The sequence below is a fragment of the Callithrix jacchus genome, chromosome 4 (assembly GCF_049354715.1).
Source record: "Callithrix jacchus isolate 240 chromosome 4, calJac240_pri, whole genome shotgun sequence".
Taxonomy (NCBI): domain Eukaryota; kingdom Metazoa; phylum Chordata; class Mammalia; order Primates; family Cebidae; genus Callithrix; species Callithrix jacchus.
This window is the reverse complement of record NC_133505.1, coordinates 176,936,873-176,959,410: the sequence shown is the minus strand read 5'-3', so window position 1 is coordinate 176,959,410 and position 22,538 is coordinate 176,936,873. Positions and strand designations below refer to the sequence as shown.

The 22,538-nt window shown below is 48.9% G+C and overlaps 1 protein-coding gene across 26 annotated transcripts in view; it reads right to left on the bottom strand.

Annotated features, from left to right (window-relative positions):
- FAM120B (family with sequence similarity 120 member B) overlaps nt 1-22,538 on the bottom strand; it is a 122,376-nt gene that overhangs the window by 99,148 nt on the left and 690 nt on the right. For 10 of the 26 annotated variants that reach the window (XR_013534690.1, XM_078370502.1, XM_078370512.1 and 7 more), the window contains exon 1: nt 6,472-6,565. The exons of 11 other annotated variants lie outside the window; for them this stretch is intronic. The gene's annotated coding sequence lies outside the window, so the exon portion shown is untranslated. Of the gene's footprint in view, nt 1-5,902; nt 6,566-22,538 lie in introns of those variants that run through there. 5 more of the 26 variants (XM_078370503.1, XM_078370510.1, XM_078370519.1 and 2 more) reach the window with 1 other exon arrangement.

Below are 22,538 nucleotides of genomic sequence, written 5' to 3'. Positions count from 1 at the left end.
TATAGCTATTATTACTTTAGAATTTCTAGGAATACATGTCTAGACTCAGGGTGCCCTGGAGGATATCTCAGAACAGTCTGGCCATGACCACTGGGGCCAGCAGATGTCACAGGGGAGGTGGGAGAATGACAGGCAGAGCTTTGTTGATTAAAGAAAAAGTTCCAGAATGAAATGCAGCAGTCCAGATTCTAACTGCCACTTAGTATCAGTGACACTGAAAACTTAAGCATATTACTTCCATTTTCCTTACCTGCAAACGAGGGTCATAAGATCTACCGCATACACTGTTGTGGTACTATTTTATTTATAATTATACTATAAGTTTGTTTATCAAACATTATTTATCAATTGCTTAAAATTTAGGAAAATCAGCCCAACGTGTCAAAATTCTTAAATTAACAAAAAATTTAAAACAAAGACAAATTTCAGTATGGTGTTACTGTATTCAAAATTTTTATAAGCTAGATTACTTTGTAATATTGGGAAATATATTAATTTGTAAAAAAAAATTCTGATCAAAAAATTAACCAGGTTTTTGCAGAAAATTCAGAAAAAGGAAAATATTTTTCAACATTTTACATATTTCTAGCCTTTTCCTACTATTCACTGCTTCTAAAACTGAGGTCATACTTTTATAATCTGCTTTTGTGACTAATTTGTTATAAATACATTCCCAACTCATATTGTTACTATTCTCCCACAGTGTCATATATAACAGATGCACCATGTAGACATGCGCTCTTAACTCCACTGGAGAACACCTGGGTTATCTCTGATACTGCATGCCATAACTAAGAACATGAAATGCATCCTGGTATATAAATCTTTGAGAGACCCCTGACCATTTCCTCAGTATCTTAGACAAGAAGCTGCTGAGTCACTGCATAGGCACATTGGTAGTTTTTCTCCAACAGCATTATATCAAGAGAAGACCCACTTGTAACTCATGAATATTCAGTTTTCTTCAACAATACCAGGTAATTTTATTTGAAAATAAATTTGGGTTTCTCATTCAGCAAGCACCTTTATGTCGGGCATCGGAGTAGACACCGAGCTATGAACAAGACAGATGAGGTCCCTGCCCTCCAGCCAGCAACAGTCTCTTAGACACAAGTATAGGGCAAAGAAGGTAATTTTCACCAGGGAATTTTCAGCAGGGAAAGCCAACCACCTTTGGGCTCTAAGACAAACCCCTGAGGAAACAGTGCTCAAGGCAAGGCCTGAAGACAGGCAGGTGTGGCCAGGGGAAGGCTTGAGCAACTAGGAGGAAATGCTTTAGATGTCCTTAAGGTATCCTTTTTCCAATTATTAGGTGCTTAAAACATCTGCTCGATTAAGTAGTTTAACTTACAATTGTATTCATAAATATGTTCATCAAATGCAGAAATGAAAAAAAAAACACCTTCAGTGTGTCTAGAACCTACTTTAAGGGAAGATGAAGAGATGAGATACTGCTAGAGGAGCTGGGGCCAGATGAGTGAAAGACCTGGAAAACCATGCTAAAATGTCTACACTTTATGCAAAGGGAAACAGGATGTCACTCAAGCATAATCAAGTGTATTTCAGAAAAACTGCTCTGCCTATGTTGTGGGGATGGGTGGAGGCAGGCAAGAGTGGAGACAGATGGTCCATCGTGAAACAGTTGTTATGGTTGTTCCATATCCACTCTCCCTCCCTATTCTGGGAGAATCTCAAGGCTAGAGGGATGCAGGGCCACTTCCTATCGCAGAAGAAAAAGAACGGCAGAGAGACCCTCTTCTATACCCCACAGATAAACTAAAGACGTGAGATCTAAACTCCACCAAATTCCCACATTCACTCATACTCATTCAGGATTTTCTGTGCTCCAAAGCCTGTGTTAGGAACTGTAGACACAGCAATGAATAAGACAAGTCCCCAGCTAAGACCATGAACACTGAGGAAGGCAGTTATGACTCGGAGTCCTCTGAGAAGCAGAGTGCTTTGAGTGGGAGCTGTAACACATTCATCAAAATGTACCCAACTGTCCAAGTGTGTGCAGCCTACTACTCCAAAAGCCCCATGGCAGCCCCTCTAGTCCCACTGGCCGGGATTAGAGCACATCAACAGTTTTGTGCAGCCTCTTTGGTCAAACATATTCTAGCAGCAAAGAAGGCAGAAGTAGCTTTGTGGGGGGCAGCAAACTCTGTACCAGGTGAAGTCACCTGCCTGAAGCCACAAGCAATAATTAACAAGGAGGCCAGGATTTGAATCCACCTTCTCCATAGCCAGGCTTCCTCTCACTAGGCCATAACCCTCACTCAGGACTGCTGTAGTTAGTGATCTGGCCACTGCCGCGTGCTGCCAGTGGGGAAAAGGCCTCACCACAGAGCCACCTGTCAGATGTGTCCTTACCTGAGAGCTCTCCTTCTCATGTTATTCCCAGTCGCTAGTCTATGGGTGGGCCCTAAGAGGAGGACTGGGAATAAAGAAGTCTCTGGCTTTTCCCAGCAACCCAGAACTCGGGTGCCCTTGGCCTTTCCTACCCACACTGTGCTCTATAAAACCCCTCAGAAGCTGATGCAGCATCAACAACTTATTCACAAGACACTTACTTAGGCTCTTATTGTCATCTACAGACTACTTTTTAATCAGTTCTAACAATTAGCTCCTAAACCCATAGCAGAGAAAAATATAAACGTGCAACTTTGGACAGGAAAACTGACAGCAGTTAGAAGTGCTAACAGCTGACCCAAGGCAAGAATCTGACAGAAAACTTTAAAAAGTGGAAAGATGTGCCCGGCGCGGTGGCTCACGCTTGTAATCCTGGCACTTTGGGAGGCCGAGGCCAGCCTGAGCAACATGAGGTCAGGATCACCTGCAGTTGGGAGTTCGAGACCAGCCTGAGCAACATGGAGAAACCCGGTCTCTACTAAAAATACAGAATTAGCCAGACGTGGTAGCACATGACTGTAATAACCCCAGTTACTCGGGAGGCTGAGGCAGGAGAATAGCCTGAACCCAGGAGGCAGAGGTTGCAGTGAGCCGAGATGGCACCATTTCACTCCAGCCAGGGTAACAAGCGAAACTCCGTCTCAAAAAACAAACAGGGGGAAAGATGCAGAAAACTCCCACAGCAAACAGCTGTATATTCCTCAAGAACCCAAAGAGTACTACTGTTCACATCACAACATAACAGATTATATTTAAAATGGTCACTTGAGAAAATTGAGGAGCGTTTACATAACAGTCAGCACATTCTATTTAAGAACATAGAGGGCTGGGCATGGTGGCTCATGCCTGTAATCCCAGCACTCTGGGAAGCCAAGGCAGGTGGATCACAAGGTCAGGAGTTCAAGACCAGCCTGGCCAAGATAGTGAAACATCGTTTCTACTAAAAATACAAAAATTAGCCAGGCTCGGTGGCGGGTGGCTGAGGCAGGAGAATTGCTTGAACCCAGGAGATGGCGGTTGCAGTGAGCCAAGATCATGCCATTGCACTACAGCCTGGGTGACAGAGTGAGACTCTGTCTCAAAAAAAAAAAAAAAAAAAGAGAACACAGAGAAATGATATACTGTAGGAAGATTTCCATCCTAAATGGGATATTAAGGTGCTTAACGGGCAAATACCTAATCTAGCTGGAAAATTCCTCTGCTGTCCAAAAAGTTAATATCCTCATCATTGTTAGACATGGTATTATTGTAAATGACTTTATGATACTTTGCACGAATACATACTGAATTAATTATTGGGACTAAAGTCCTAATAGGAACAGTATTAACACTGCCCACTTTCATAGAACCTAGTGTGTAGATATATACAGATGTGCACAGATATGTATTAATACATGGATACACCAAAGGATACAATTTGGTAAGAGCTGACTAAAATAGATTACCCTTTATTAATATTTGTTTATAAGAAAAACAGTAAACAGCTGGCTTTTTTGGCTAGGGGAGGCCCTGATTTACTGTACAGCTGAAGATTAATCATTTAACCTTTTTGCATCTCACTGATTTCCTTATTTGTAAAAATAATTATTTACTTCTCATATTAGGAAGATTTAAAACTACTACTAAAAACTCCCCTAGAAATACCTTGCATTTGCCTAAATAATTTAAACTTTAAACATGTTTCAAATCTGAAGATTTTCCAACAGAACACAAATTAAAATTATTTATACCAATTATAAAGCTCTGTAAAAATAACTACTGACATTTTTAAAGTAATAAATCAAAATTTGCAACAAATTCCTACGTGAATTTACATAGTGTGTAACCCTAGTTTCCATGGAGTTAAGAACTGCTTTTATGATTTCAACTAAGCAGACTATCCTTCTTGGCATCAACCTTTCTTCTTAAAGAGGGTAGCAACTCAGCAGTGAAATAAATCTAACAATACAGGCATTTAAGCTTGCAACAAAGAAGTTACAAAGATCCTGCCCCACATGCTAAGTTACTAAGCTCTGACATCTCCCTCCTGGACACAAGAGCTAAATAAAGTCAGGTTATGACAGGAACTTGATCAGTTTCATTCATTAGCATATTTTTCTCCCTGCCTAAATAAAAAGCACAGACTAGAAGAGGAAGGGGTAGGAGGTGGGGACGGAGTAGGAGGTGGAGAAGGGAAGGGAAGGTGTCTGAAGGACAAATGCCAATATCAAGGTGGGATATGACAAACAGCCAGTTTTGCAGGGATCTAAGTTGTGAAAGACTTGAAACATATCATTTGGGAACCCTCTTTTCAAAAAAGAATACAAATTATAAATACAAAATCTCTGAAGTCGCAGTGCTTAGGTAGGGCCCATGCAAATGACAGACCCAGAAACCTGAACTTCATTAGCTTTATAGTGAATCTGCCCCATAAATGATATACAGATTCAAGTTCACGGATGGGGTAGAATCTCAGAATGCTGAAAACTACGTTACCACAGATGTCACCTACTGTAGTTTTCCCAGTGGGCCACAGGTGATCAGACTTCAATGTGTCTGGCAGATGAGGTGGTTAGAAACGAAACAAAAAAACAGGGAGGTAAGGTCAAGATAGTCACAAAATGGGGTGTGTGTGTGTGGGCGGGGGGGGGGGTGCGTGTGTATGATGAGCAGTGAGAACCCTGACCCAGCTATGGTGTTGGTGTTTTTCAAGAAAACAATGGTGAGAAGTCGCAATTAGTTCCAAAACAAAAGGAATGGCAGTCAGGGTAAAGACCCACTATTGATGGAGCTGGGAGATGGCAGAAATAGGATGATGAGGACATCAGAACACAGAGTGTGCGTGAAGGTGGTAGTGGCAGAGGGTGGATCCTAACAGCAAAGTCCAAAGATGGGCAGGTCAAAGAGCCTACATGGAGTGGAGGCGAGAGACAGGTCAAAAACAAATGCATGACCCTAGACCTGGAGGAACTTGGGAGTAAAGCTGCGGATAAGATGCGTTCGCATGTTTGGGAGATGGTGGTTAGGACGCTGCTGCTCCAGACATGGTCCCCATTCTGGGCTTTTCCCTCTCTGCACTTCTCTACTCAAGGGCTCAAGCCATTAGAAAGCCCACCCTCTCATTTCTTTACCTCCAGGTTCTCTCCACTACCATTTTGAGGTTTCCAGTTCCTGAACGACTAGGAAAGTCTATTGCCTGTCTGCAGCCACCCTGACCCGCAGCCCTGTATCTGCCAGACTTAATCTGATCACATCAATTCCTTGCCCCACATTCTCTTTAGCTTCCTTCGTGCCATTTCCCCATCCCTAACCAACGTTTCTTGTCTCACAAATGCGCAACTCCCAGTTCCCCGAATACGTCAGACTGTCTGAAACCTTCATATCTTAAACATTCATGTTCTTACTTCCAGGAATAGGCTCTCAGCCCTCGTTCATCTCCCAACTCCTACTTACTCAAAACTGCTCAAATCCCCCTTTATGGAGACCTCCGGGCCCCTCCTGGCCAACTCACCCTCTAAGGTAACCTTTTCCTTCTGCACTGTGGGATCTACTTGACGATCAGGGTTATCCCACTGGTGTGTAAAGTCCTTGCTGGCAGGGAACGATGTCTGTCTGTCCACAGAGCTGGGGCCCTGACTCAGGGATGGCCCACAGATGAGAGAAAAGTGTTAAGAGATCAGAGAACGTCTTTGTAGAGACGACCAGAAAAGTCGTGCAGCTATGAATTGCAGATCTGACCCAAAAATGACACACAAGAGCAAAACACACATCTTAAGGGAGGGAGTCGGGGTCAGAGATGACCTCAAGATGGAGCAGGCAAGGCGACGACGGGGACTAGGGCCCGGCGGGAAGGCTCTGCTCAGGGACCGGGATGACGACGGGCCCGGCAGCGGAGACGCGAAGATCCCATGACGTCGCAGCCGCGGTGACAAGGACAGAGGCACGGCCAGGATGGCATCCGGGAGCGGGCAGAGGACCAGGGGCTCGACGCGCACGACACTAGGACGCGGGTAACAGACGGTCACGCAAGCTGGGAGAGAGGCCCGGACCGCGCGCAGGTGCCCTCGGGCCCGGCCCTACCTAGAGAGACGCCAGCACCAGCCGCAGACGCGCCCGCTACACTGCAGGCCCAGCCGGCTCAACCACCGCCACCGCCGCCTGGCTGACTTCCGCTTCCGCTCAAGGCGCTTCCGCTCGGGACCTGGCCTGGCTCACAGGGGCGGGGCCTGCGTAACCGCAGCTAGAGTGAGGCGCGCAGGCGTCGTGGGTGGGGACGGGGGCGGGGCGCGCACGCGCCGGCGGAGCGAGACGCCTCGGCCCGTCGCCACAGTAACCGAGCGGGTGCTCGTGGGCCCCGGATCGCGCAGTCCCGTAGCTGCCCCGGCGGGCGCCGCTCTTGAACCTCTTTGTTCATACACTGTTCTGCGGTCAGGACGGTGTCTAGGCGCTGGATGCCGGTCCTTGTCCTGCCGAAGGAACGAAGGACCGCTGGCTCCCGGGGCTTCAGGCTGCAGTTGTGCGAGCGCGGCCCAGGCGGGCGGCCCTCAGGCCGGGAGCCTGGGCTGGGCCGGAAACGGGGACCGCAGGGGGCTCATGCCCTCTGGACCCGCCGCGACGCTTGGGAAGAGAGCGGGGAGGTCCTGGCGTGCGACCCTCGCCTCCATTTCTGGACCGCCTGGCCCCAGTCAGCGCTGAGCACGCCTCGGCTGGGTGTTCGGACTGCCGCCATTGTCTCCGAACTATTCTTCAGCTGAAGGTGGTTTCGGGCAGGTTTGCCAGTCCGGAATTAGGTGGGAGAGAGGGGAAGGGCAGAGGCGATGGCAGTAAGGGCTGGGTGCTTCAGAGGAATTCCAGTGGCTCCTGTGGATACCTGGTGGCGGGGACAGAGGAACAGGTGCCGTCTGATCATGCAGGTCTCTGTCGTGATGTTAAGGAGTTTGGACTCTGCAGTCCACAGTCTCAGCCTTCTTAATGCAGAGTCTCTAAGATGGCTAAACTCACCTTCAGGACACGCTCCCTTGGGCTAGGAGATCAGGTGGGCCTCGAGTGATGCGCAACTCCAGCCCTCTAGCTTCAGTTCCACCCTTTTCTCTACAACCGAGCAAACATATTGGCAGCCACGTGTGAGTGACGACCTTGAAATCCGATTTGTTTTCTGAAAAGTAAGTTATTGACAAATGTCCATTTTTAAATAATATCAAAAAAAAATTTTTTTTTTGAGTGGAGTTTCGCTCTTGTTACCCAGGCTGGAGTGCAATGGCGCGATCTCGGCTCACCGCACCTCCGCCTCCTGAGTTCAAGCAGTTCTCCTGCCTCAGCCTCCCAGGTAGCTGGGATTACAGGCACGCACCACCGTGCCCAGCTAATTTTTGTATTTTTAGTAGAGACGGGGTTTCAACATGTTGACCAGGCTGGTCTCGATCTCTTGACCTCGTGATCCACCCGCCTCGGCCTCCCAAAGTGCTGGGATTATAGGCGTGAGCCACCGCGCCCGGCCAATAATACCAAATTTTTTAAGACGTACCTCCAAACCTATCCTTACACACAGTATGTCTCAGCAGGGCTGCTATAAGCCCTGGTGAGCTAATGAGTCTTCCATCAGGGAAATAAAATGGTCAAATATTGTTCCAGGAAAAACGTTCTGTTGATTTTCTTCAGAATCTTTGGCAAAGCATTTGATAAGGTACTCAGAAAATATTACCAAATTAAAGTGGCACCACGTATGCATTAAAGGATTTGGGAAGGAATCTCTCCAGCATCCAAGGCTTACATTTCCTGATGGGCTTTCTTGAAGTAAAATCAACAAATGGTGTTCAGCACCTATTGCTGATTAGTGCTATGGGGTTACACCAAGAAGTATGTGAAATGGCCTGGAGTCTTAAGGAGTGCTTATTGTGGTTGGGGACATAAATTAACATACTTTAAATACCAGGCAACAAGTGGAATATATTGTAAGGAGTAAGAGTTGTAATGTTTGTGTCCCTGCAAAAAAATCATAGGTTGAAATTAATCCCAGCTTGTTGGTTTCTGGAGGTGGGTCCTTTGGGAGGTGAATAAATCATGAGGGTGGAGCCTCATGAATGGGAATAGTGCCATAATGAGGCCAGAGAGCTCTCTTGCCCTCTTTCCATCATGGAAGGACACAATGAGAAGACAGCCTGCAACCCAAAAGAGAGGCCTCACCAGAACCTAACCATGCTGGTACCTGATCTGAGACCTCTGCCTCCAGAGCTTTGCTGTAGCAGTCTGAACAGTCTAAGACAGGGATGAAAAGGCTTCAAGGAGCAAATGTGTGAACTGAGCCTGGAAGGAGAAGCAGGATCTGAGAAAGGGTTAGAGGAGGGAGGACTCCAAGTAGAAGGAGGAAACCTAGGAAAGAGACAGAGGGAATATTCGGGAGACCAAACTCTCATGTGCAGGAGGCTCATGCTGAGGGGAGCAGGAAGCAGAAGTGGACTGGGGAGGCCATGGAAGCCAGGTAGAGCAGGGTCCCCCACCAGGTGACCAGTGCTCATTGGCCTCTCAGTGTTGCTCAGAAGATAGAACGAAAAGAAAAGAGAGAAAACACAAATGTGACATCTGAAAAACAGGAACAAAAGAGAAAAATAAAGAAAATGAAGAGAAGGAAAAACTTCCCAGGTCTACAAGATAATATTCTCATATTCAAAGGGCTCAGCAGGTGCCTGGCACCACAAACCTAGAAAGACCAAAACCAAGGTGCATTGCCACAACATTCAGAACACCAAGGATAAAGAAAAGATCTTAAAGAGTTTCCTGAAGGAAAAATGAAAAGGTCACATTTAAAGGACTGGGAATCAGAATGGCACGGAAATTTTCCACAGAATCCCAGGAAGCTGGAATACAGAGGGGTATTAACTCCAAAATTATGAAGAAAATAATTCTAACATAGACCTCAACTCTCACTATATTAGCTGTTTGTGGGTAGGATGTAGATATTTTCAGATATCCTTATCTCTGAAAGCTACTGGAGGATATTCTCATACAAAATTAAGAAATAAGAAAGAGGGTAATATTTAGGACCTGGAAAACAGGAAGTCCGAGTTTAGGAGAGAGGAGAGGGGAAGTACCAGGACAGAAGCGAGGACTTCTACAATAGGGGATAGAGGCCTCTAGGAGACATGTCTCCAGAAGGAAGTGAATCCCATGAATGCCTGATGTGGGTGAGTATCTTAAGCGGAGATATTCAGAGTTCGATGATGATGATAATAGCTAGATAGGAAAGTGAGGCTGGGTATGGTGGCTCACGCCTCTAATCCCAGCACTTTGGGAGGCCGAGGCGGGTGGATCACGAGGTCAGGAGTTTGAGACCAGCCTGGCCAATGTAATGAAACCCCATCTCTACTAAACATACAAAAAATTAGCCGACTATGGCGACAGGCATCTGTAATCTCAGCTACTCCAGAGGCTGAGGCAAGAGAGTCACTTGAACCCAGGAGGTAGAGATGGCAGTGAGCCAAGATTATGCCATTGCACTCTAGCCTGGGGGACAGTGTGAGACTCCATTTCAAAAAAAAAAAAAAGTGAATAAGGAAATAAATGAGGCCATGATTGACTCTAGTAAAAACAAGTACAAAAAAGGACATCACAGCACGTGTCTTGGCTGTGAATAACTATGTAATTATAACAAGATAATTACTGAATGGTAGTTTAATCCAAAGGGATGTTATAACTTTTTGAAAAAAGGGAGGTGCTGGGCGCAGTGGCTCAAGCCTGTAATCCCAGCACTTTGGGAGGCTGAGGCGGGTGGATCACGAGGGCAAGAGATCGAGACCATCCTGGTCAACATGGTGAAACCCCATCTCTACTAAAAATACAAAAAATTAGCTGGGCATGGTGGCGCGTGCCTGTAGTCCCAGCTACTCAGGAGGCTGAGGCGGGAGAATTGCCTGAACCCAGGAGGCGGAGGTTGCGGTGAGCCGAGATCACGCCTTTGCACTCCAGCCTGGGTAACGAGCGAAACTCCGTCTCAAAAAAAAAAAAAGGGAAGTGTCCTTACGTGTGTTTATATAAGTGTGTGTGAGTCTAGGAAGTGAGGGTGGGAGAGTTAAATCATTTTCTTCTAGAGTTAGGAAGTCCATGGACTATACACATAACTAAAAAGTAAGGACAGAACATTAAATAGTCTTTCTTAGAAAATATGAGTGTAAGACCAGGTATAGTGGCTCATGCCTTGGGAGGCCAAGGTGAAAGGCCTGTGTGAGCCCAGGAGTTGGAGACCAGCCTGGGCAACATAGTGAGACCTTGTCTCTACAGAAACTTTTTAAAAATTGGCCAGCCGTGGTGGCATGAACCTGTAGTCCCAGCTACTTAGGAGGCCGAGGTGGAAGGATCACGTGAGCTCTGGAGGTTAAGGCTGCAGTGAGCTGGGACTGTGCCACTGCACTCTAGCCTGGGTGACGGAGTAGGACCCTGTCTCACGACAACAACAACAAAAAGGATATTCTCTCACATACAAAAGAATTTAAGAGATAAATGTAAAAGAAGGAATTGGGAGTGGGAATGTGTGGTATGGGCAACTACTAATTTTGATACAAATCTAGAAATACCATTTGAATTTTAAAATTATACATATTTTATATAAGGAAAAAATTTTAAGTTTTAAAAAGTTATTTACTAGTACAAGTAGTAGTTAAGTGGCATGACTGTCACACAAATTCCAATCTGTCTAAATTCTCAAGCTTTAAAAAATTGCTATGACTTCAATATACTATAATGAAGGGCAGGAAAAGTCAAAGATTACTTCAAGGTCTCTTTCCTGGGAAACTAGAAGAAAAGTTGCAGAAATCAGTGTAACAGGAGCAAGAAGAATTACATAGGATTATCCACATCCTGCTTCTTAGCTTAGGCAAGCACTTTCCTGTGCTCAGCCAGTTTATCAGTGTGGGAAAGAATCTGAAAATGGGATGGAGGTTTACATAAAAGAGAAACAGAGGAAAAGAAAGGGAAATACAAAAAAAAAAAAAAAAAAAAAACCCATAGGATGAATTTGGGCGTTAATGCAGAGGAAAAAGCAAAAGTGAGAGACATCACATCAGCTTTGTGAGAGAGAAACCCAGAAAATGAATGGCAGGGGCATCTGAGACAGGTTTCTCTTGGTAACAAGTTGACCCTTTAAATACACTGCAAGATGTATTTGCAGTTTTACTTGTATTTGGATGCTGAACTAAATTTCTTTGAATACAACAACCACATGGGCTCAAGATTTTATTTGGGTTAATGATATGGTTGGCTGTGTCCCCATCCAAATCTCATCTTGAACTGTAGTTCCTATAATCCCCACATGTTGTGGGAAGTACCTGATGGGAGTAATTGAATCATGGGAGCGGTTACCTCCATGCTGTTCTCTTGACAGTGATTGAGTTCCCATGAGACCTGATGGTTTTATAATGGGCTTTCCCCCTGCTTCACTCAGCATTTCTCCTTGCTGTTGCCATGTGAAGAAGGACGTTTGCTTCCCCTTCTGACATGATTGTAAGTTTCCTGAGTCCTCCCTAACCATGCTGAACTGTGAGTCGATTAAACCTGTTTTGTTCGTAAATTACTCAGTCTCAGGTATGTCTTTATTAGCAGTGTGAGAATGGACTAATACAGCAAATTGGTACCAGGTAATGAGGTGCTGATGTAAAGACACCCAAAAACATAGAAGTGACTTTGGAATGGGGTAACAGGCAGAGGTTGGAACAGTTTGGAGGGATCAGAAGAAGACAGGAAATTGCGGAAAAGTTTGGAACTTCCTAGAGACTTGGAAGGCTCAGAAGATAGGAAGATGTGGGAAAGTTTGGAACTTATTAGAGACATGTTGAATGGCTTTGATCAAAATGCTGATAGTGACCTGGACAATGAAGTCCAGGCTGAGATGGTCTCAGATGGAGATGAGGAGCTTGCTGGGAACTGGAGTAAAGGTCACTCCTGCTATGCTTTAGCAAAGATAACGGCGTTTTGTTCTTGCCCTAGAGAGCTGTGGGATTTTGCACTTGAGAGAGATGATTTAGGGTATCTGGTGGAAGAAATTTCTAAGCAGTACAGCATTCAAGAGGAAGCAGAGCATAAAAGTTTGAAAAATTTGCAGGTTGGCAATGCAGTAGAAAAGAAAAACCCATTTTCTGGGGAGAAATTCAAGTTGGCAACAGAAATTTGCATAAGTAACAAGGAACCAAGTATTAATCACTAAGACAGTGGGGAAAATGTCTCCAGGGTACATCAGAGAGCTTCATGGCAGCCCCTCCCATTACACATCTAGAGGCCTAGGAGGGAAAAATGGTTTCCTGGGCAGGGCCCAGGGCCCCCCTTTCTGTGCGCAGCCTAGGAACTTGGTGCCCTGTGTCCCAGCTGCTCTAGCCATGGTTAAAAGGGGCCAACGTACATATCAGGCTGTGGCTTCAGAGGGCGCCAGTGCCAAGCCCTGGCAGATTCCATGTGGTATTGGTCCTGCAGGTGCACAGAAGACAAGAATAGAGGTTTTGGAAACTCCATCTCGATTTCAGAGGATGTATGGAAATGCCTGGATGTCCACGCAGAGGTTGCTGCAGGGGCAGAGCCCTCATGGAGAATCTCTGCTGGGGCAGTGTGGAAAGGAAATATGGGGTCAGATCCCTGACGTTGAGTCCCCACCGGTGCACCATCTAATGGAGCTGTGAGAAAAGGGCTGCTGTCCTCCAGACCCATAATATTAGATCCACCAACAGCTTGCACAGTGCACCTGGAAAAGCTGCAGACACTATGCCAGCCCATGAAGGCAGCCAGGAGGGGGATTGTACCCTGCAAAGCCACAGAGGCAGAGCTGCCCAAGGCTGTGGGAGCCCACCTCTTGCATCAGTGTGACCTGGGTGTGAAACATGGAGTCAAAAGATATCATTTTGAATCTCTAAGGTTCAATGACTGCCCTGTTGGATTTTGTACTTGCATGGGGCCTGTGGCCCCTTTAATTTGGCCAATTTCTCCTATTTGGAATGGGCATATTTACCCAATGCCTGTACCCCCATTGTATCTGGGAAGTAACCAACTTGCTTGTGACTTTGCAGGCTTATAGGTGGAAGGGACTTGCTCTGTTTCAGATGACACTTTGGACTTGGACTTTCAAGTTAATGCTGGAATGAGTTAAGACTTTGGGAGACTGTTGGGAAGGCGTAACTGGGTTTTGAAATGTGAGAACATGAGATTTTGGAGGGCCCAGGAGGGGAATTAAATGGTTTGGCTGTATCCTCATCCAAATCTCATCTTGAACTGTAGTTCCCATAATCCCTACATGTTGTGGGAGGGAGTTTCTGGGACGTAATTGAATCATGGAGACGAATACCCTCATGGTGTTCTGGTGATGGTGAGTGAGTTCTAATGAGACCTGATGGTTTTATGACGGGCTCTTCTCCTCCTTCGCTTTGCACTTCTCCTTCTTGCTGCCATATGAAGAAAGATGTGTTTACTTCCCCTTCTGTCATGATTGTAAGTTTCCTGAGGGCTCCCCAAGCCATGCTGAACTGTGAGTCAATTAAACCTCTTTCCTTTATAAAGGTCTCTAGTATGTCTTCATTAGCAGCATGAGAACAGACCAATATAGGTAAACTGACCATCCAGTTAGGAAAGGCAAAAAGCCAACACCATGAAAATATACTGATTTCTACATGGTCAACGCACATCAGATGCTGCTGAAGTGTTTCACTGCTGATAGAAGGGATCATGTAAAAATAAAACGTTCCTCTTCTTCTAACGATCATCGCAACGTTGAAGATGTCTGGTACTGCTGCAGACAGCATGAAGTTGGGAGATGGAGTGACCGACAGGCCATGGATGGCAGAGCAGAAACACAGAGAGCACTAGGGCCTTGGTGTGGCAGAGCCACTACGTCAGCCAGCACTCTAACCACTTTCTTTACTGATCATAAGAGACAGTCAGATAGTGAATCAGCATGTCCTGATCACATCCAAACATCCAAACGTCACAACCAAAAGTACCCTGTTCTAGCTTCCATCCAAGAAGGAGTAATTCCTACAGAACTGGTCCTCCCACTTTAAACAATCGGAAAACTGGACAAAAATACAAAATTACTGTTTTCAGGCATCAGATAATGGGAAGTAAAGGATGGAGAATCTTGAAAGGAGGAAAATAAATGAGGTGAGCCCACTGGCTGCCCCATCTCTGCCTAGAGCAGGGGAAAATCAATGAAACAAAAGACTGGTTCTTTGATAAGACTGATACAACAGATAACCCTATAATACTCTGATCATAGTCTCTCAAGAAGAGAGAAGACACAGATTGTGCATCCCAGCAATGGAAGACAGTATCACTACAGAAACAATCTGCAGCTAAGGAATAAAAGAACATTTGAACCACTTTAGAGAAGACATTCCTTGAACCATGCAAATCACCAAACCCGACCAAAGAAGTAGAAACGATGAGTAAGCCTATATTTATTAAAGAAGTTGCATTTAGTTAACAAAACAAAAAAAACTTTCCACAGAGAAAAGGCCAAGTGCCGATAGCCTCACTGGTGAATTCTACCAAACTTTTAAGGAAGAAATAGTAATCCTACACAAACTTTCAGAAAATGGAAAAGCAGGAAAGTATAATTCACCTGGTGGCAGAGACAGGTCCGCTTCCACGTTGGGTCCTCAGCACCTGTGATGAGTCAGGAGTGAACGAGCCAGTGAGGAAATGAAGTGGCCTTCTACTTCCTGCATGTCTGGCCCTACCACACCCGCTGTAAGTCAATGTGGGTTCCCCTCTGCCTGGAGAGTGCTGGGCTCCTTGGTGCCCAGATGCCTGAGCTCTAGGCACTGAGAAATGAGTGACGGCTGGCAGGCGGTGTTCCTTTCTAATACACTCAGTGCCTGAGACCTTGGCAACCTGCAAACAGCCTCACATTTTGCCTCAATCAGGTTGCTAATAGGAATAGGAACAGTCTCAACTATCAGAAAAGCAAATCAGTTTGTGATCGTTCCTAAAAAAATTCAGACTCACCAACCAGCCTCCTGCTGATCCCCCAATGAATAGATTTTGAAGGCATTGTATGATCATGAGGTATTAGTGATCATGACTGACAAATATGCCACCCCAGTTCCCATTTTCCTAAAAGGGGGAAAGAAAAAAAAAGAAAATATTGCATCTTGAAAACAAATCTTGATGGTGACCCAGAACTCTCCCTGTTCCATTTCCTCTTCAGTAGTGGTGGAGGGAAGGAACAGGAATTACAATGACAAGAAGAAAGGGAACCATTGAAAGAAAGGGATGCAATGATCAAAACTGTTTTACATTCTGAGATTAGGAAATATGTTGATTTGAAAGTGAGAAGATATTTGCCTAAATTTTGTTCCTCCTTTTTTTCACTCTGATACTTGCTGTTTATTGGGGTCCCTTTCTCTCCAGCCCATTTACTGGAGCAGGGCTTTGCAAAGCCGGTCTCCTAGCAGCCGAATGCAGAAGGCCCATTCATATTACAATGGACGGAAAGGAAAGAAAGAGCTTGGTTTGTTTAAACTGCCTCTGTCTTCATTCACAGCCTGATGTCCGTGTGCATTGTGAGTCCACAATGGCACTAAAGGACTCATTGTGGCCGAAAACAAATCAAAATAAAATAAGGGATGCTAAGATAAAAGAGTCAAGCAACAAAATTGCTTAAAAAATCTCAGTCTTACATCTGAGATTTATGTTACCTTTTGGCTGTGCGGCCTAGTGACCGGTATTTATAACAACCGCTGCAGTTTAATAAACAAAAAGATAAATGGGAACTTTATGTCCATTTTTAAAGGCCTTACACAGAAGGGGTGGGTGTGCTGGGTTGCTTTGGAAGCTGTTTAATAATTATTGTTCTTTGTTTGCACAACATTTGGGGAGCCACACTCAGCACTTCGTGTTTATTTTCCATCTGATAAACATGCTCTCCCTATGCCCATGTGGGCCAACAGCTCCCCAGCACGGCCCCCAACCTCCACCCTGCCTGAACCAACATTAGAGGCTGCAATAACCCACGCCCAGTGCAGCAGGCAACAGGTGGAAAGTTGAATAACTTCACACGTTTTTGCGGGGGGAGGGCAGCGGGGTGGGAGGGAGGAAAGGCTTTGGGAGCCGGTTTAAGGATTAGATCAGATGTTATTGCTAGTGAAAAATTAAACAGCCCGGTGCTCTGGGGAGTACAGATTAATATATTTAGTGACTCTGTGCACACAAAGGCCGCTCATTGTGGCCACGTCTGAATGCCTGTGAATGGGATGGAACGCACGCAGCCGGTCACCGCAGGTGCCCACATCTGTTCTCCCCGGCAGATGCTCACAGAAAGGGAGGCGGGGGGCGGCGGGGAAGGACGGCGCGTTCGAAAGCTTCCACGGCCGCGCTCCCTCGGGCTCCTCCGGAGCAGCCTACGGGGACGCGGGTCCCGCGGGAACATTCGTGGGAGGACAGAGAGGAAACCCTGAGCCGCAGGCGCCCGGGGCCAACCAACGCTGCACTTGGAGAGGCCCAGGGGCCACCCCAGAGGCCGTGTCAGTCCCTGCGGGTGCGCGACACGTTTCTGAGGTTATTGTTTGCGAGCCTCTGAGCGCTGGGCCTTGAAGCCCCTGCGTGCCCCCGCTCCCGGCGAGCAGAGCCAGCGTGGGTGATTGACAGGCCGCCCTGGGAACCAGGATCGACAGGTGCCGCGACCTCCCTGGAGTGGGCACGGCCCGGCCGCCCCTCGCCCCTCTCAGCGCCTTTTCTTCTCCATTCACTTTTTTTTTTTTTTTTTAACAAAGTCACAGGCTGCGATTTCCAGGTGTGACGCCTCGACCTCCAGGATGGAGCCAGAAAGGAGCCGCCGCGCGGAAGCCGAGGGTGGCGGCCGCAGGGGGCCCGCACGGAGGGGCCTGGCCGCGGCAGACGCCCACCCCGCGAGGGCTCCTGCAGCACCTCCTGGCGTCCGGATCCGGGGTCTCAGGCGGCCGCGCTCCTGCGGGAACGCGCGGTTTCCGCCAAGAGCGCACAAAGGACACGTCTGGGTCCCTCCCGCCGACCCCGGTCCCCCAGGGTTCCGCGGTTTGCGCCCCCGCCTCCCGTCGCCTCGCACAGCCCCGGGCTGGGCCGGCCGCACCCAGTGAGCTGGGAATGCGTGCACGAGTCCCGCACGAGACGGCGGCCGGGCGTGAGGCTGCGTGGGGCCTTCACGACGCCGACTGGGGTCCACTGGGAGTGCCCTGGAGCCGCCCTCTGCCGTCCCAGTGGCCCGGGGGTGACCCGCCGCACGCCCCGGCCCCTTCTGCCCTCGAGCGCCCGGCCCCACACTGGTGTCCCTCCTAATGCTGCCCAGCGCCGCCGCCACCTCCAGGAAGCCCTCCGGAGCGCCCACTCCCCGTCGCGGGTCTCAGCGTCCAGCAGTCATCGAACTGAAAACAGCCCCTTCCCGGGCATCACGGCCTAGCCCTAAAGCCCTCTCCACCCCACCCCTGCAACCCCCCAGTCCCGGATCCCGGCGCCTTAGTCCGGACAAAGTTCGGAGGGGCAGCGCCGGGGCTCGCACGGGGCGGGCCCGGAGCAGCTGCCGCGGTAATCTGATCCAGGGACAAAGGCGTGCCCGCCGGTGCTCCGCCGCAGGTAAACACGCGCTTTGTCATGGAGATGGGGCGCGGAACAGCCTCGGCAGATGATCCGCGGGTTCCAGGGGACGGAGCCCTGACGCAGAGGAGGGGGCGGGGGCCGAGGGCCGAGCCGTAGTCGGAGTTGGGGCCGCCAGCTGAGCCACGCGACCCGCCCGTTCTCATGCAAATCAGCACATGCCTTCGCTGCGCGCCGCGGGCCCGGCCTCCGCCCCGGCTCCACGCACGCGAGAGGTGGGCGTCCCGCGCGCCCGCGCCACGGTGCAGACTCCCCCCACCCCCAAACCATCCCACGAAACGAACCCAGTGGGGCTGGGGCTCGCCTTCCTTTTCCCTGCACGGCCGCGGACCGCAGGAGAAAGGAGACGGGCGTGCGGCGCCGTGACCCCCTCGCTCAGGGGAAGTCGGGACGCCGGACCCACTCGCCGGGTCTCCAGCCGCGCAGCCTGCGGCCAGCGGGGAGGCTTAGGAGCCGCTGTGGGGCTGATTCCCTCTCCCCTGGCTGCTGCGCTCGCGCCTCTGCCGTCGCCCGCCCGCGCGCAGAGCTGCTTGCGCCGGGGGTCGCGCTCCTGGGCGCGGGTGGGCCCGCTGCTCGCTTTGCAAGCGCCGCAGCCTGGGAGCCGCGCGCCTCGCGTGCACGCGGGCGGCGCTCGTTTTCTTCCTGCGCGCGCCAGCGTGGGGGGAGCCTCAAAGTCCAAATATAAACTAGATAGACGCCCCCTCCCTTTTCCGGGCTGTGAGGAATGATGGCTTCGTGGGCTTGTAAGTCCACGCGCGCGGCGACTGAGTGTCAACACATCTGTGCACTCATTTGGGTGGGGTGGGCGTGGCTGGGCAGGGGACATGGCCCAGTGAGTGTGAGTGGGCATGGTCTCTGTTCATGTGTCCAAATACAGCCTTAAGAAGCAAGCAGCGAGGAAGTATCCACGACAGCTCCACGACACAGAGGCTTCGCCCACGGACGCTCTGAGAGCTTCCCGTGGGGCAGCAAGCAGGTCCATTCCTCTGCTACGTAACTGCTTTCAGAACGGGCAGAGGGTGGCTGGTGCAGATGTGATACCAATACTAATTAATAAGCAGGGTCTACGTCCCCTTCTTCTTCTTCTTTATTTCAAGTAAGCTGGCATGTTTGATCAACACCAGATTTGCTGCCTGGAAGTTTTTTATCTTGTTGTTCTGAACAAGGACCCTAATTCTTCTTAGGAATAAGAGAACCTCTCTGTTGGGTATACAGTATTCAGTTGGTCTGAGAAAACACAAACCCCACTTAAGTCTCCAGACTTGTTTACACAGAAAACTGAACCTGTGGCTGGCCTAGAGTCTGAGCCTATTCTGGTCATTGTTTATTGCAATCTGTCCAGGCCCTCCTGCCCCCACCACAGTCACCACCACACACGAACCTTGAGAATGGAACGTTTCTTTGGAAAGCGGGGTTGGAATAGGATTGGGTGACCATGCACCCAATTAGGTCACGCACACAGGGCTGAGGACGGCCACGCTGGAATTTGATAAGAGGATGGCCATAAGCTTTTATTCCCAGGTGGTCTAATAAAATGGTGGGGAGATAATCAGGGTCTCCAGCAAACAGAGAATCCAGATGTGCTTGCCGTGGCTGCAGCTCTGATTATTATACAGCCTGAGACACTGGAGTTACTCGGCCTATGGGGTTGTGCTGCCTACAAAACAAAACAAAACAAAAACACCACCACTAGGCAGCAAATTCCTCCTTCCACTTCTGTGTCTGATGTATTGGGTGCCGTCTAAGCCCTAATGAGACTCACTTTGTACAGTAAATTTGCTGAGACATCAAAAAGTATTTAAAAGAAAGTTTCCTGTTTTTTTCCTAATGAGCAAGGTGAGGATTTATAGTGTGGGGAGAAGGGAATCCGGCAGCCAGGGCCAACACTGAGGCAAGCCTATTTAACATACCCTGGCGTAAGCTCCCTCCTGCATTTGGGGGGTTCAGAGTGCTTAGTTGTGGGAGTATAGAGACATGCAGTTAGGGAGTGAAAAAACGCCATTTGGTTTGGAGCAGATGGCTGGCTAGGGGCTGACGCGTCTAAAGGCGTGTCGTCCCCTCCAGCTCGAATCCCTAAGGGCTCCCCTTGTCTTCCCAATCAATGAAAATTAAAGTGCAAAGAAAGGATGAATAGTTGGACCTCGAGTCTCTCCTTTGTTCATCGCGGCTACTGGTGCGCAGGAGTTAAACTACAACAGGCTCCTATAGAAACGCTGAAGTTAAACAGTCTCCCCGTTAGCACAGCTTTTGAAAGAGAGAGGGAGAGAGAACCCAATTTGGGGGTGGAGGGAGAGAAAACGGGGAGAGGAAGAAGGAGAAGAAGGAGAAGGAAGAGGAAGGAGGTGAAGGAGAAAGAGGAGGAGGAAGAAAAAGAAAAAGGAGAAGAACAGGAGGAGGAGGAAGGAGAGGGAGAAGAAGAAAAGGGCTTTCTGCTTGATTTCCCCAATACAGAATCGCGTGGCATAAATTAAGTTGGAAAAGAATGAACGCTTTGGGCAGGATTCTGATGGATTTTACGATGCCTTTCAGTTCCGCTTTGCCGCTGTAATCGAGAAATCTGTGCCATGTCAATTTAACAAATACTTGATGCTGAGGGGGGTTTGCTAAAGATTTGGGGCAAGTCTTTTTTCCCCTAAGGTTTAAGCCCTTGCGCGTGGAACTTTTTATTTCCAGTTTTCTAAACAGGCATTTAAATCAGCCTGTTTTCCACTTCCATTTTCTAATTAAAAAGTTCCTGATATTCCATTTCTTACTGAAATCTATGCTCAGCCTTACAGACAGAGAACTCTGGATTGTGACCTCACATTCTTTCCTTCTTTTACATTTCTTCTGCCCCTGAAACCCTCACCTACCCACCCTCACCCCCACCCCCACCTCCTAGCGCAGGGAACAGCTCCTGTGCCTTAGAGAAGCAGAGTTCTCAGAAGTCAGCTTTTGGAGGAAACATCAACGCAGAGAAAAAAGGATCCTGACACTAGGTGGCAAGATTAAATTAGAATCTGAGCTGGCCCCTCCCTGTGGCGACACAGTGAGTCCCTATAGAGTCCGAAAAGGACAGCCACACTTTTGTGGCTTCCCATATCATGGGGGTGGCAGCATCTTTTGAAGCCTCCGTTTGTTCTGAACCAAACAGTGTTGGGGGGGAGGGTTCATCGTGAGGTCCCAGCCTGCCTTTCTCACCTGGCATTAAACAACATATGTGAGGCAACAGGGGAAAACCTAAAGTGGACATCTCTGTTGATCCTAAAACTTTGCAGGTATTTGGGAAACAAGGCAGCAGGAGACAGACTGGGCCACCTGAAGAGGAGCCGTAGAATAGCAGCTGCAGTTTTGTGAGGGCTGGAGGGCCTGCCATGGACAACTTCACCAAGTGACCTTCAGATTTTTGGCTCCAGTGGTTGTCCTTGCTGTTTGAAGATCTTCCCTCTGCTTAGACACTTTGTGATCAGGACATCTGCTGGGATGGAAGTCACGTTCTGCCTTGACAGTGCCCTGTTCTCACCAACGAGGCAGCTCTAACACACCTACAGTGAGGACACTGTGGCCAGGCTGCATCCTCGGGGCTCAGCTACAATCAAAGGGGGCACTTGGACACTCACCTTGAACACTAATGAAGCTGCGAAGGCGTTGGGGGTAGTCACGGAGCCGCTGGCAGGGATGGCAGAGAGAGGGCAAAGTGCAAAGCTAGATGCCAAAGTACGAGTCTATGCCCCAACTTACTCTCCATCCTGCCTGTGAGGGCAATTCAGATAATTCACTGTGTGATACGTGTGTTCACGGCCCTCCCAATAAACTCATTTCTCTTTAAAAAATGAAAACAAAAGTTCTAGTGTCTGATGGACGTGTAAAAACCTAATAAGGTGACGGTTGTGTAAAGGTTGTGGGTTGGGGACGGGGCTGGAGGGGGCTTTAGAACATGTGCCGGACATTGTTGCAGAGGCCGCGGCGCGCGCGGAGGGGAGCTCTTTCTCTCCGCATTGTGCGGGGAGCAGGTGCTGTCTGCATTACCATACAGCTGAGCGCACAAAGAGCCACTGATTCAGCCTCGCACAATAACAGGCTGCCTTAATGACAGCCACGCGAACGACACACACCAAACTCACTTCTAACCAGGCGGAGGGAGGCCGAGGGGGATACCCAGGAGTGAGGGGCCGAGACCCAGGGAAGGTGGCGGTGGCCAGGAATCCTGCGGGGGAGGGCGTGTGTCTATGGGGGGAGCTGAAGGCCAGGTTCTCCTGGCTTCGGGATATGCTGCCCGGCCCCCGGGCTCCACTCCCAGTGGCCACCGACCGCAAGAGGACAGGAGGGCGCGAGGATGCTGGGGGTCCCAGGGGGCGTCCTGGCCCCGCCCGCGCGCCGGCTCTGCGCGCCCCGAGGCTCAGTGGCCGTCCTGGGCCAGGGGGTGTCCCCGGTTCGGACCTCCCCAAACTTCCCGAAACTGCCGCTTCGCTCTCGCCGCCCTCTGCCCACCGCTCCGCCCGCCCCTTTCCTACGGTGCTCCCCGAATCGCCACCCCCGCCTCCGCCCCCGAGAGACTCCTCCTTAGGAAG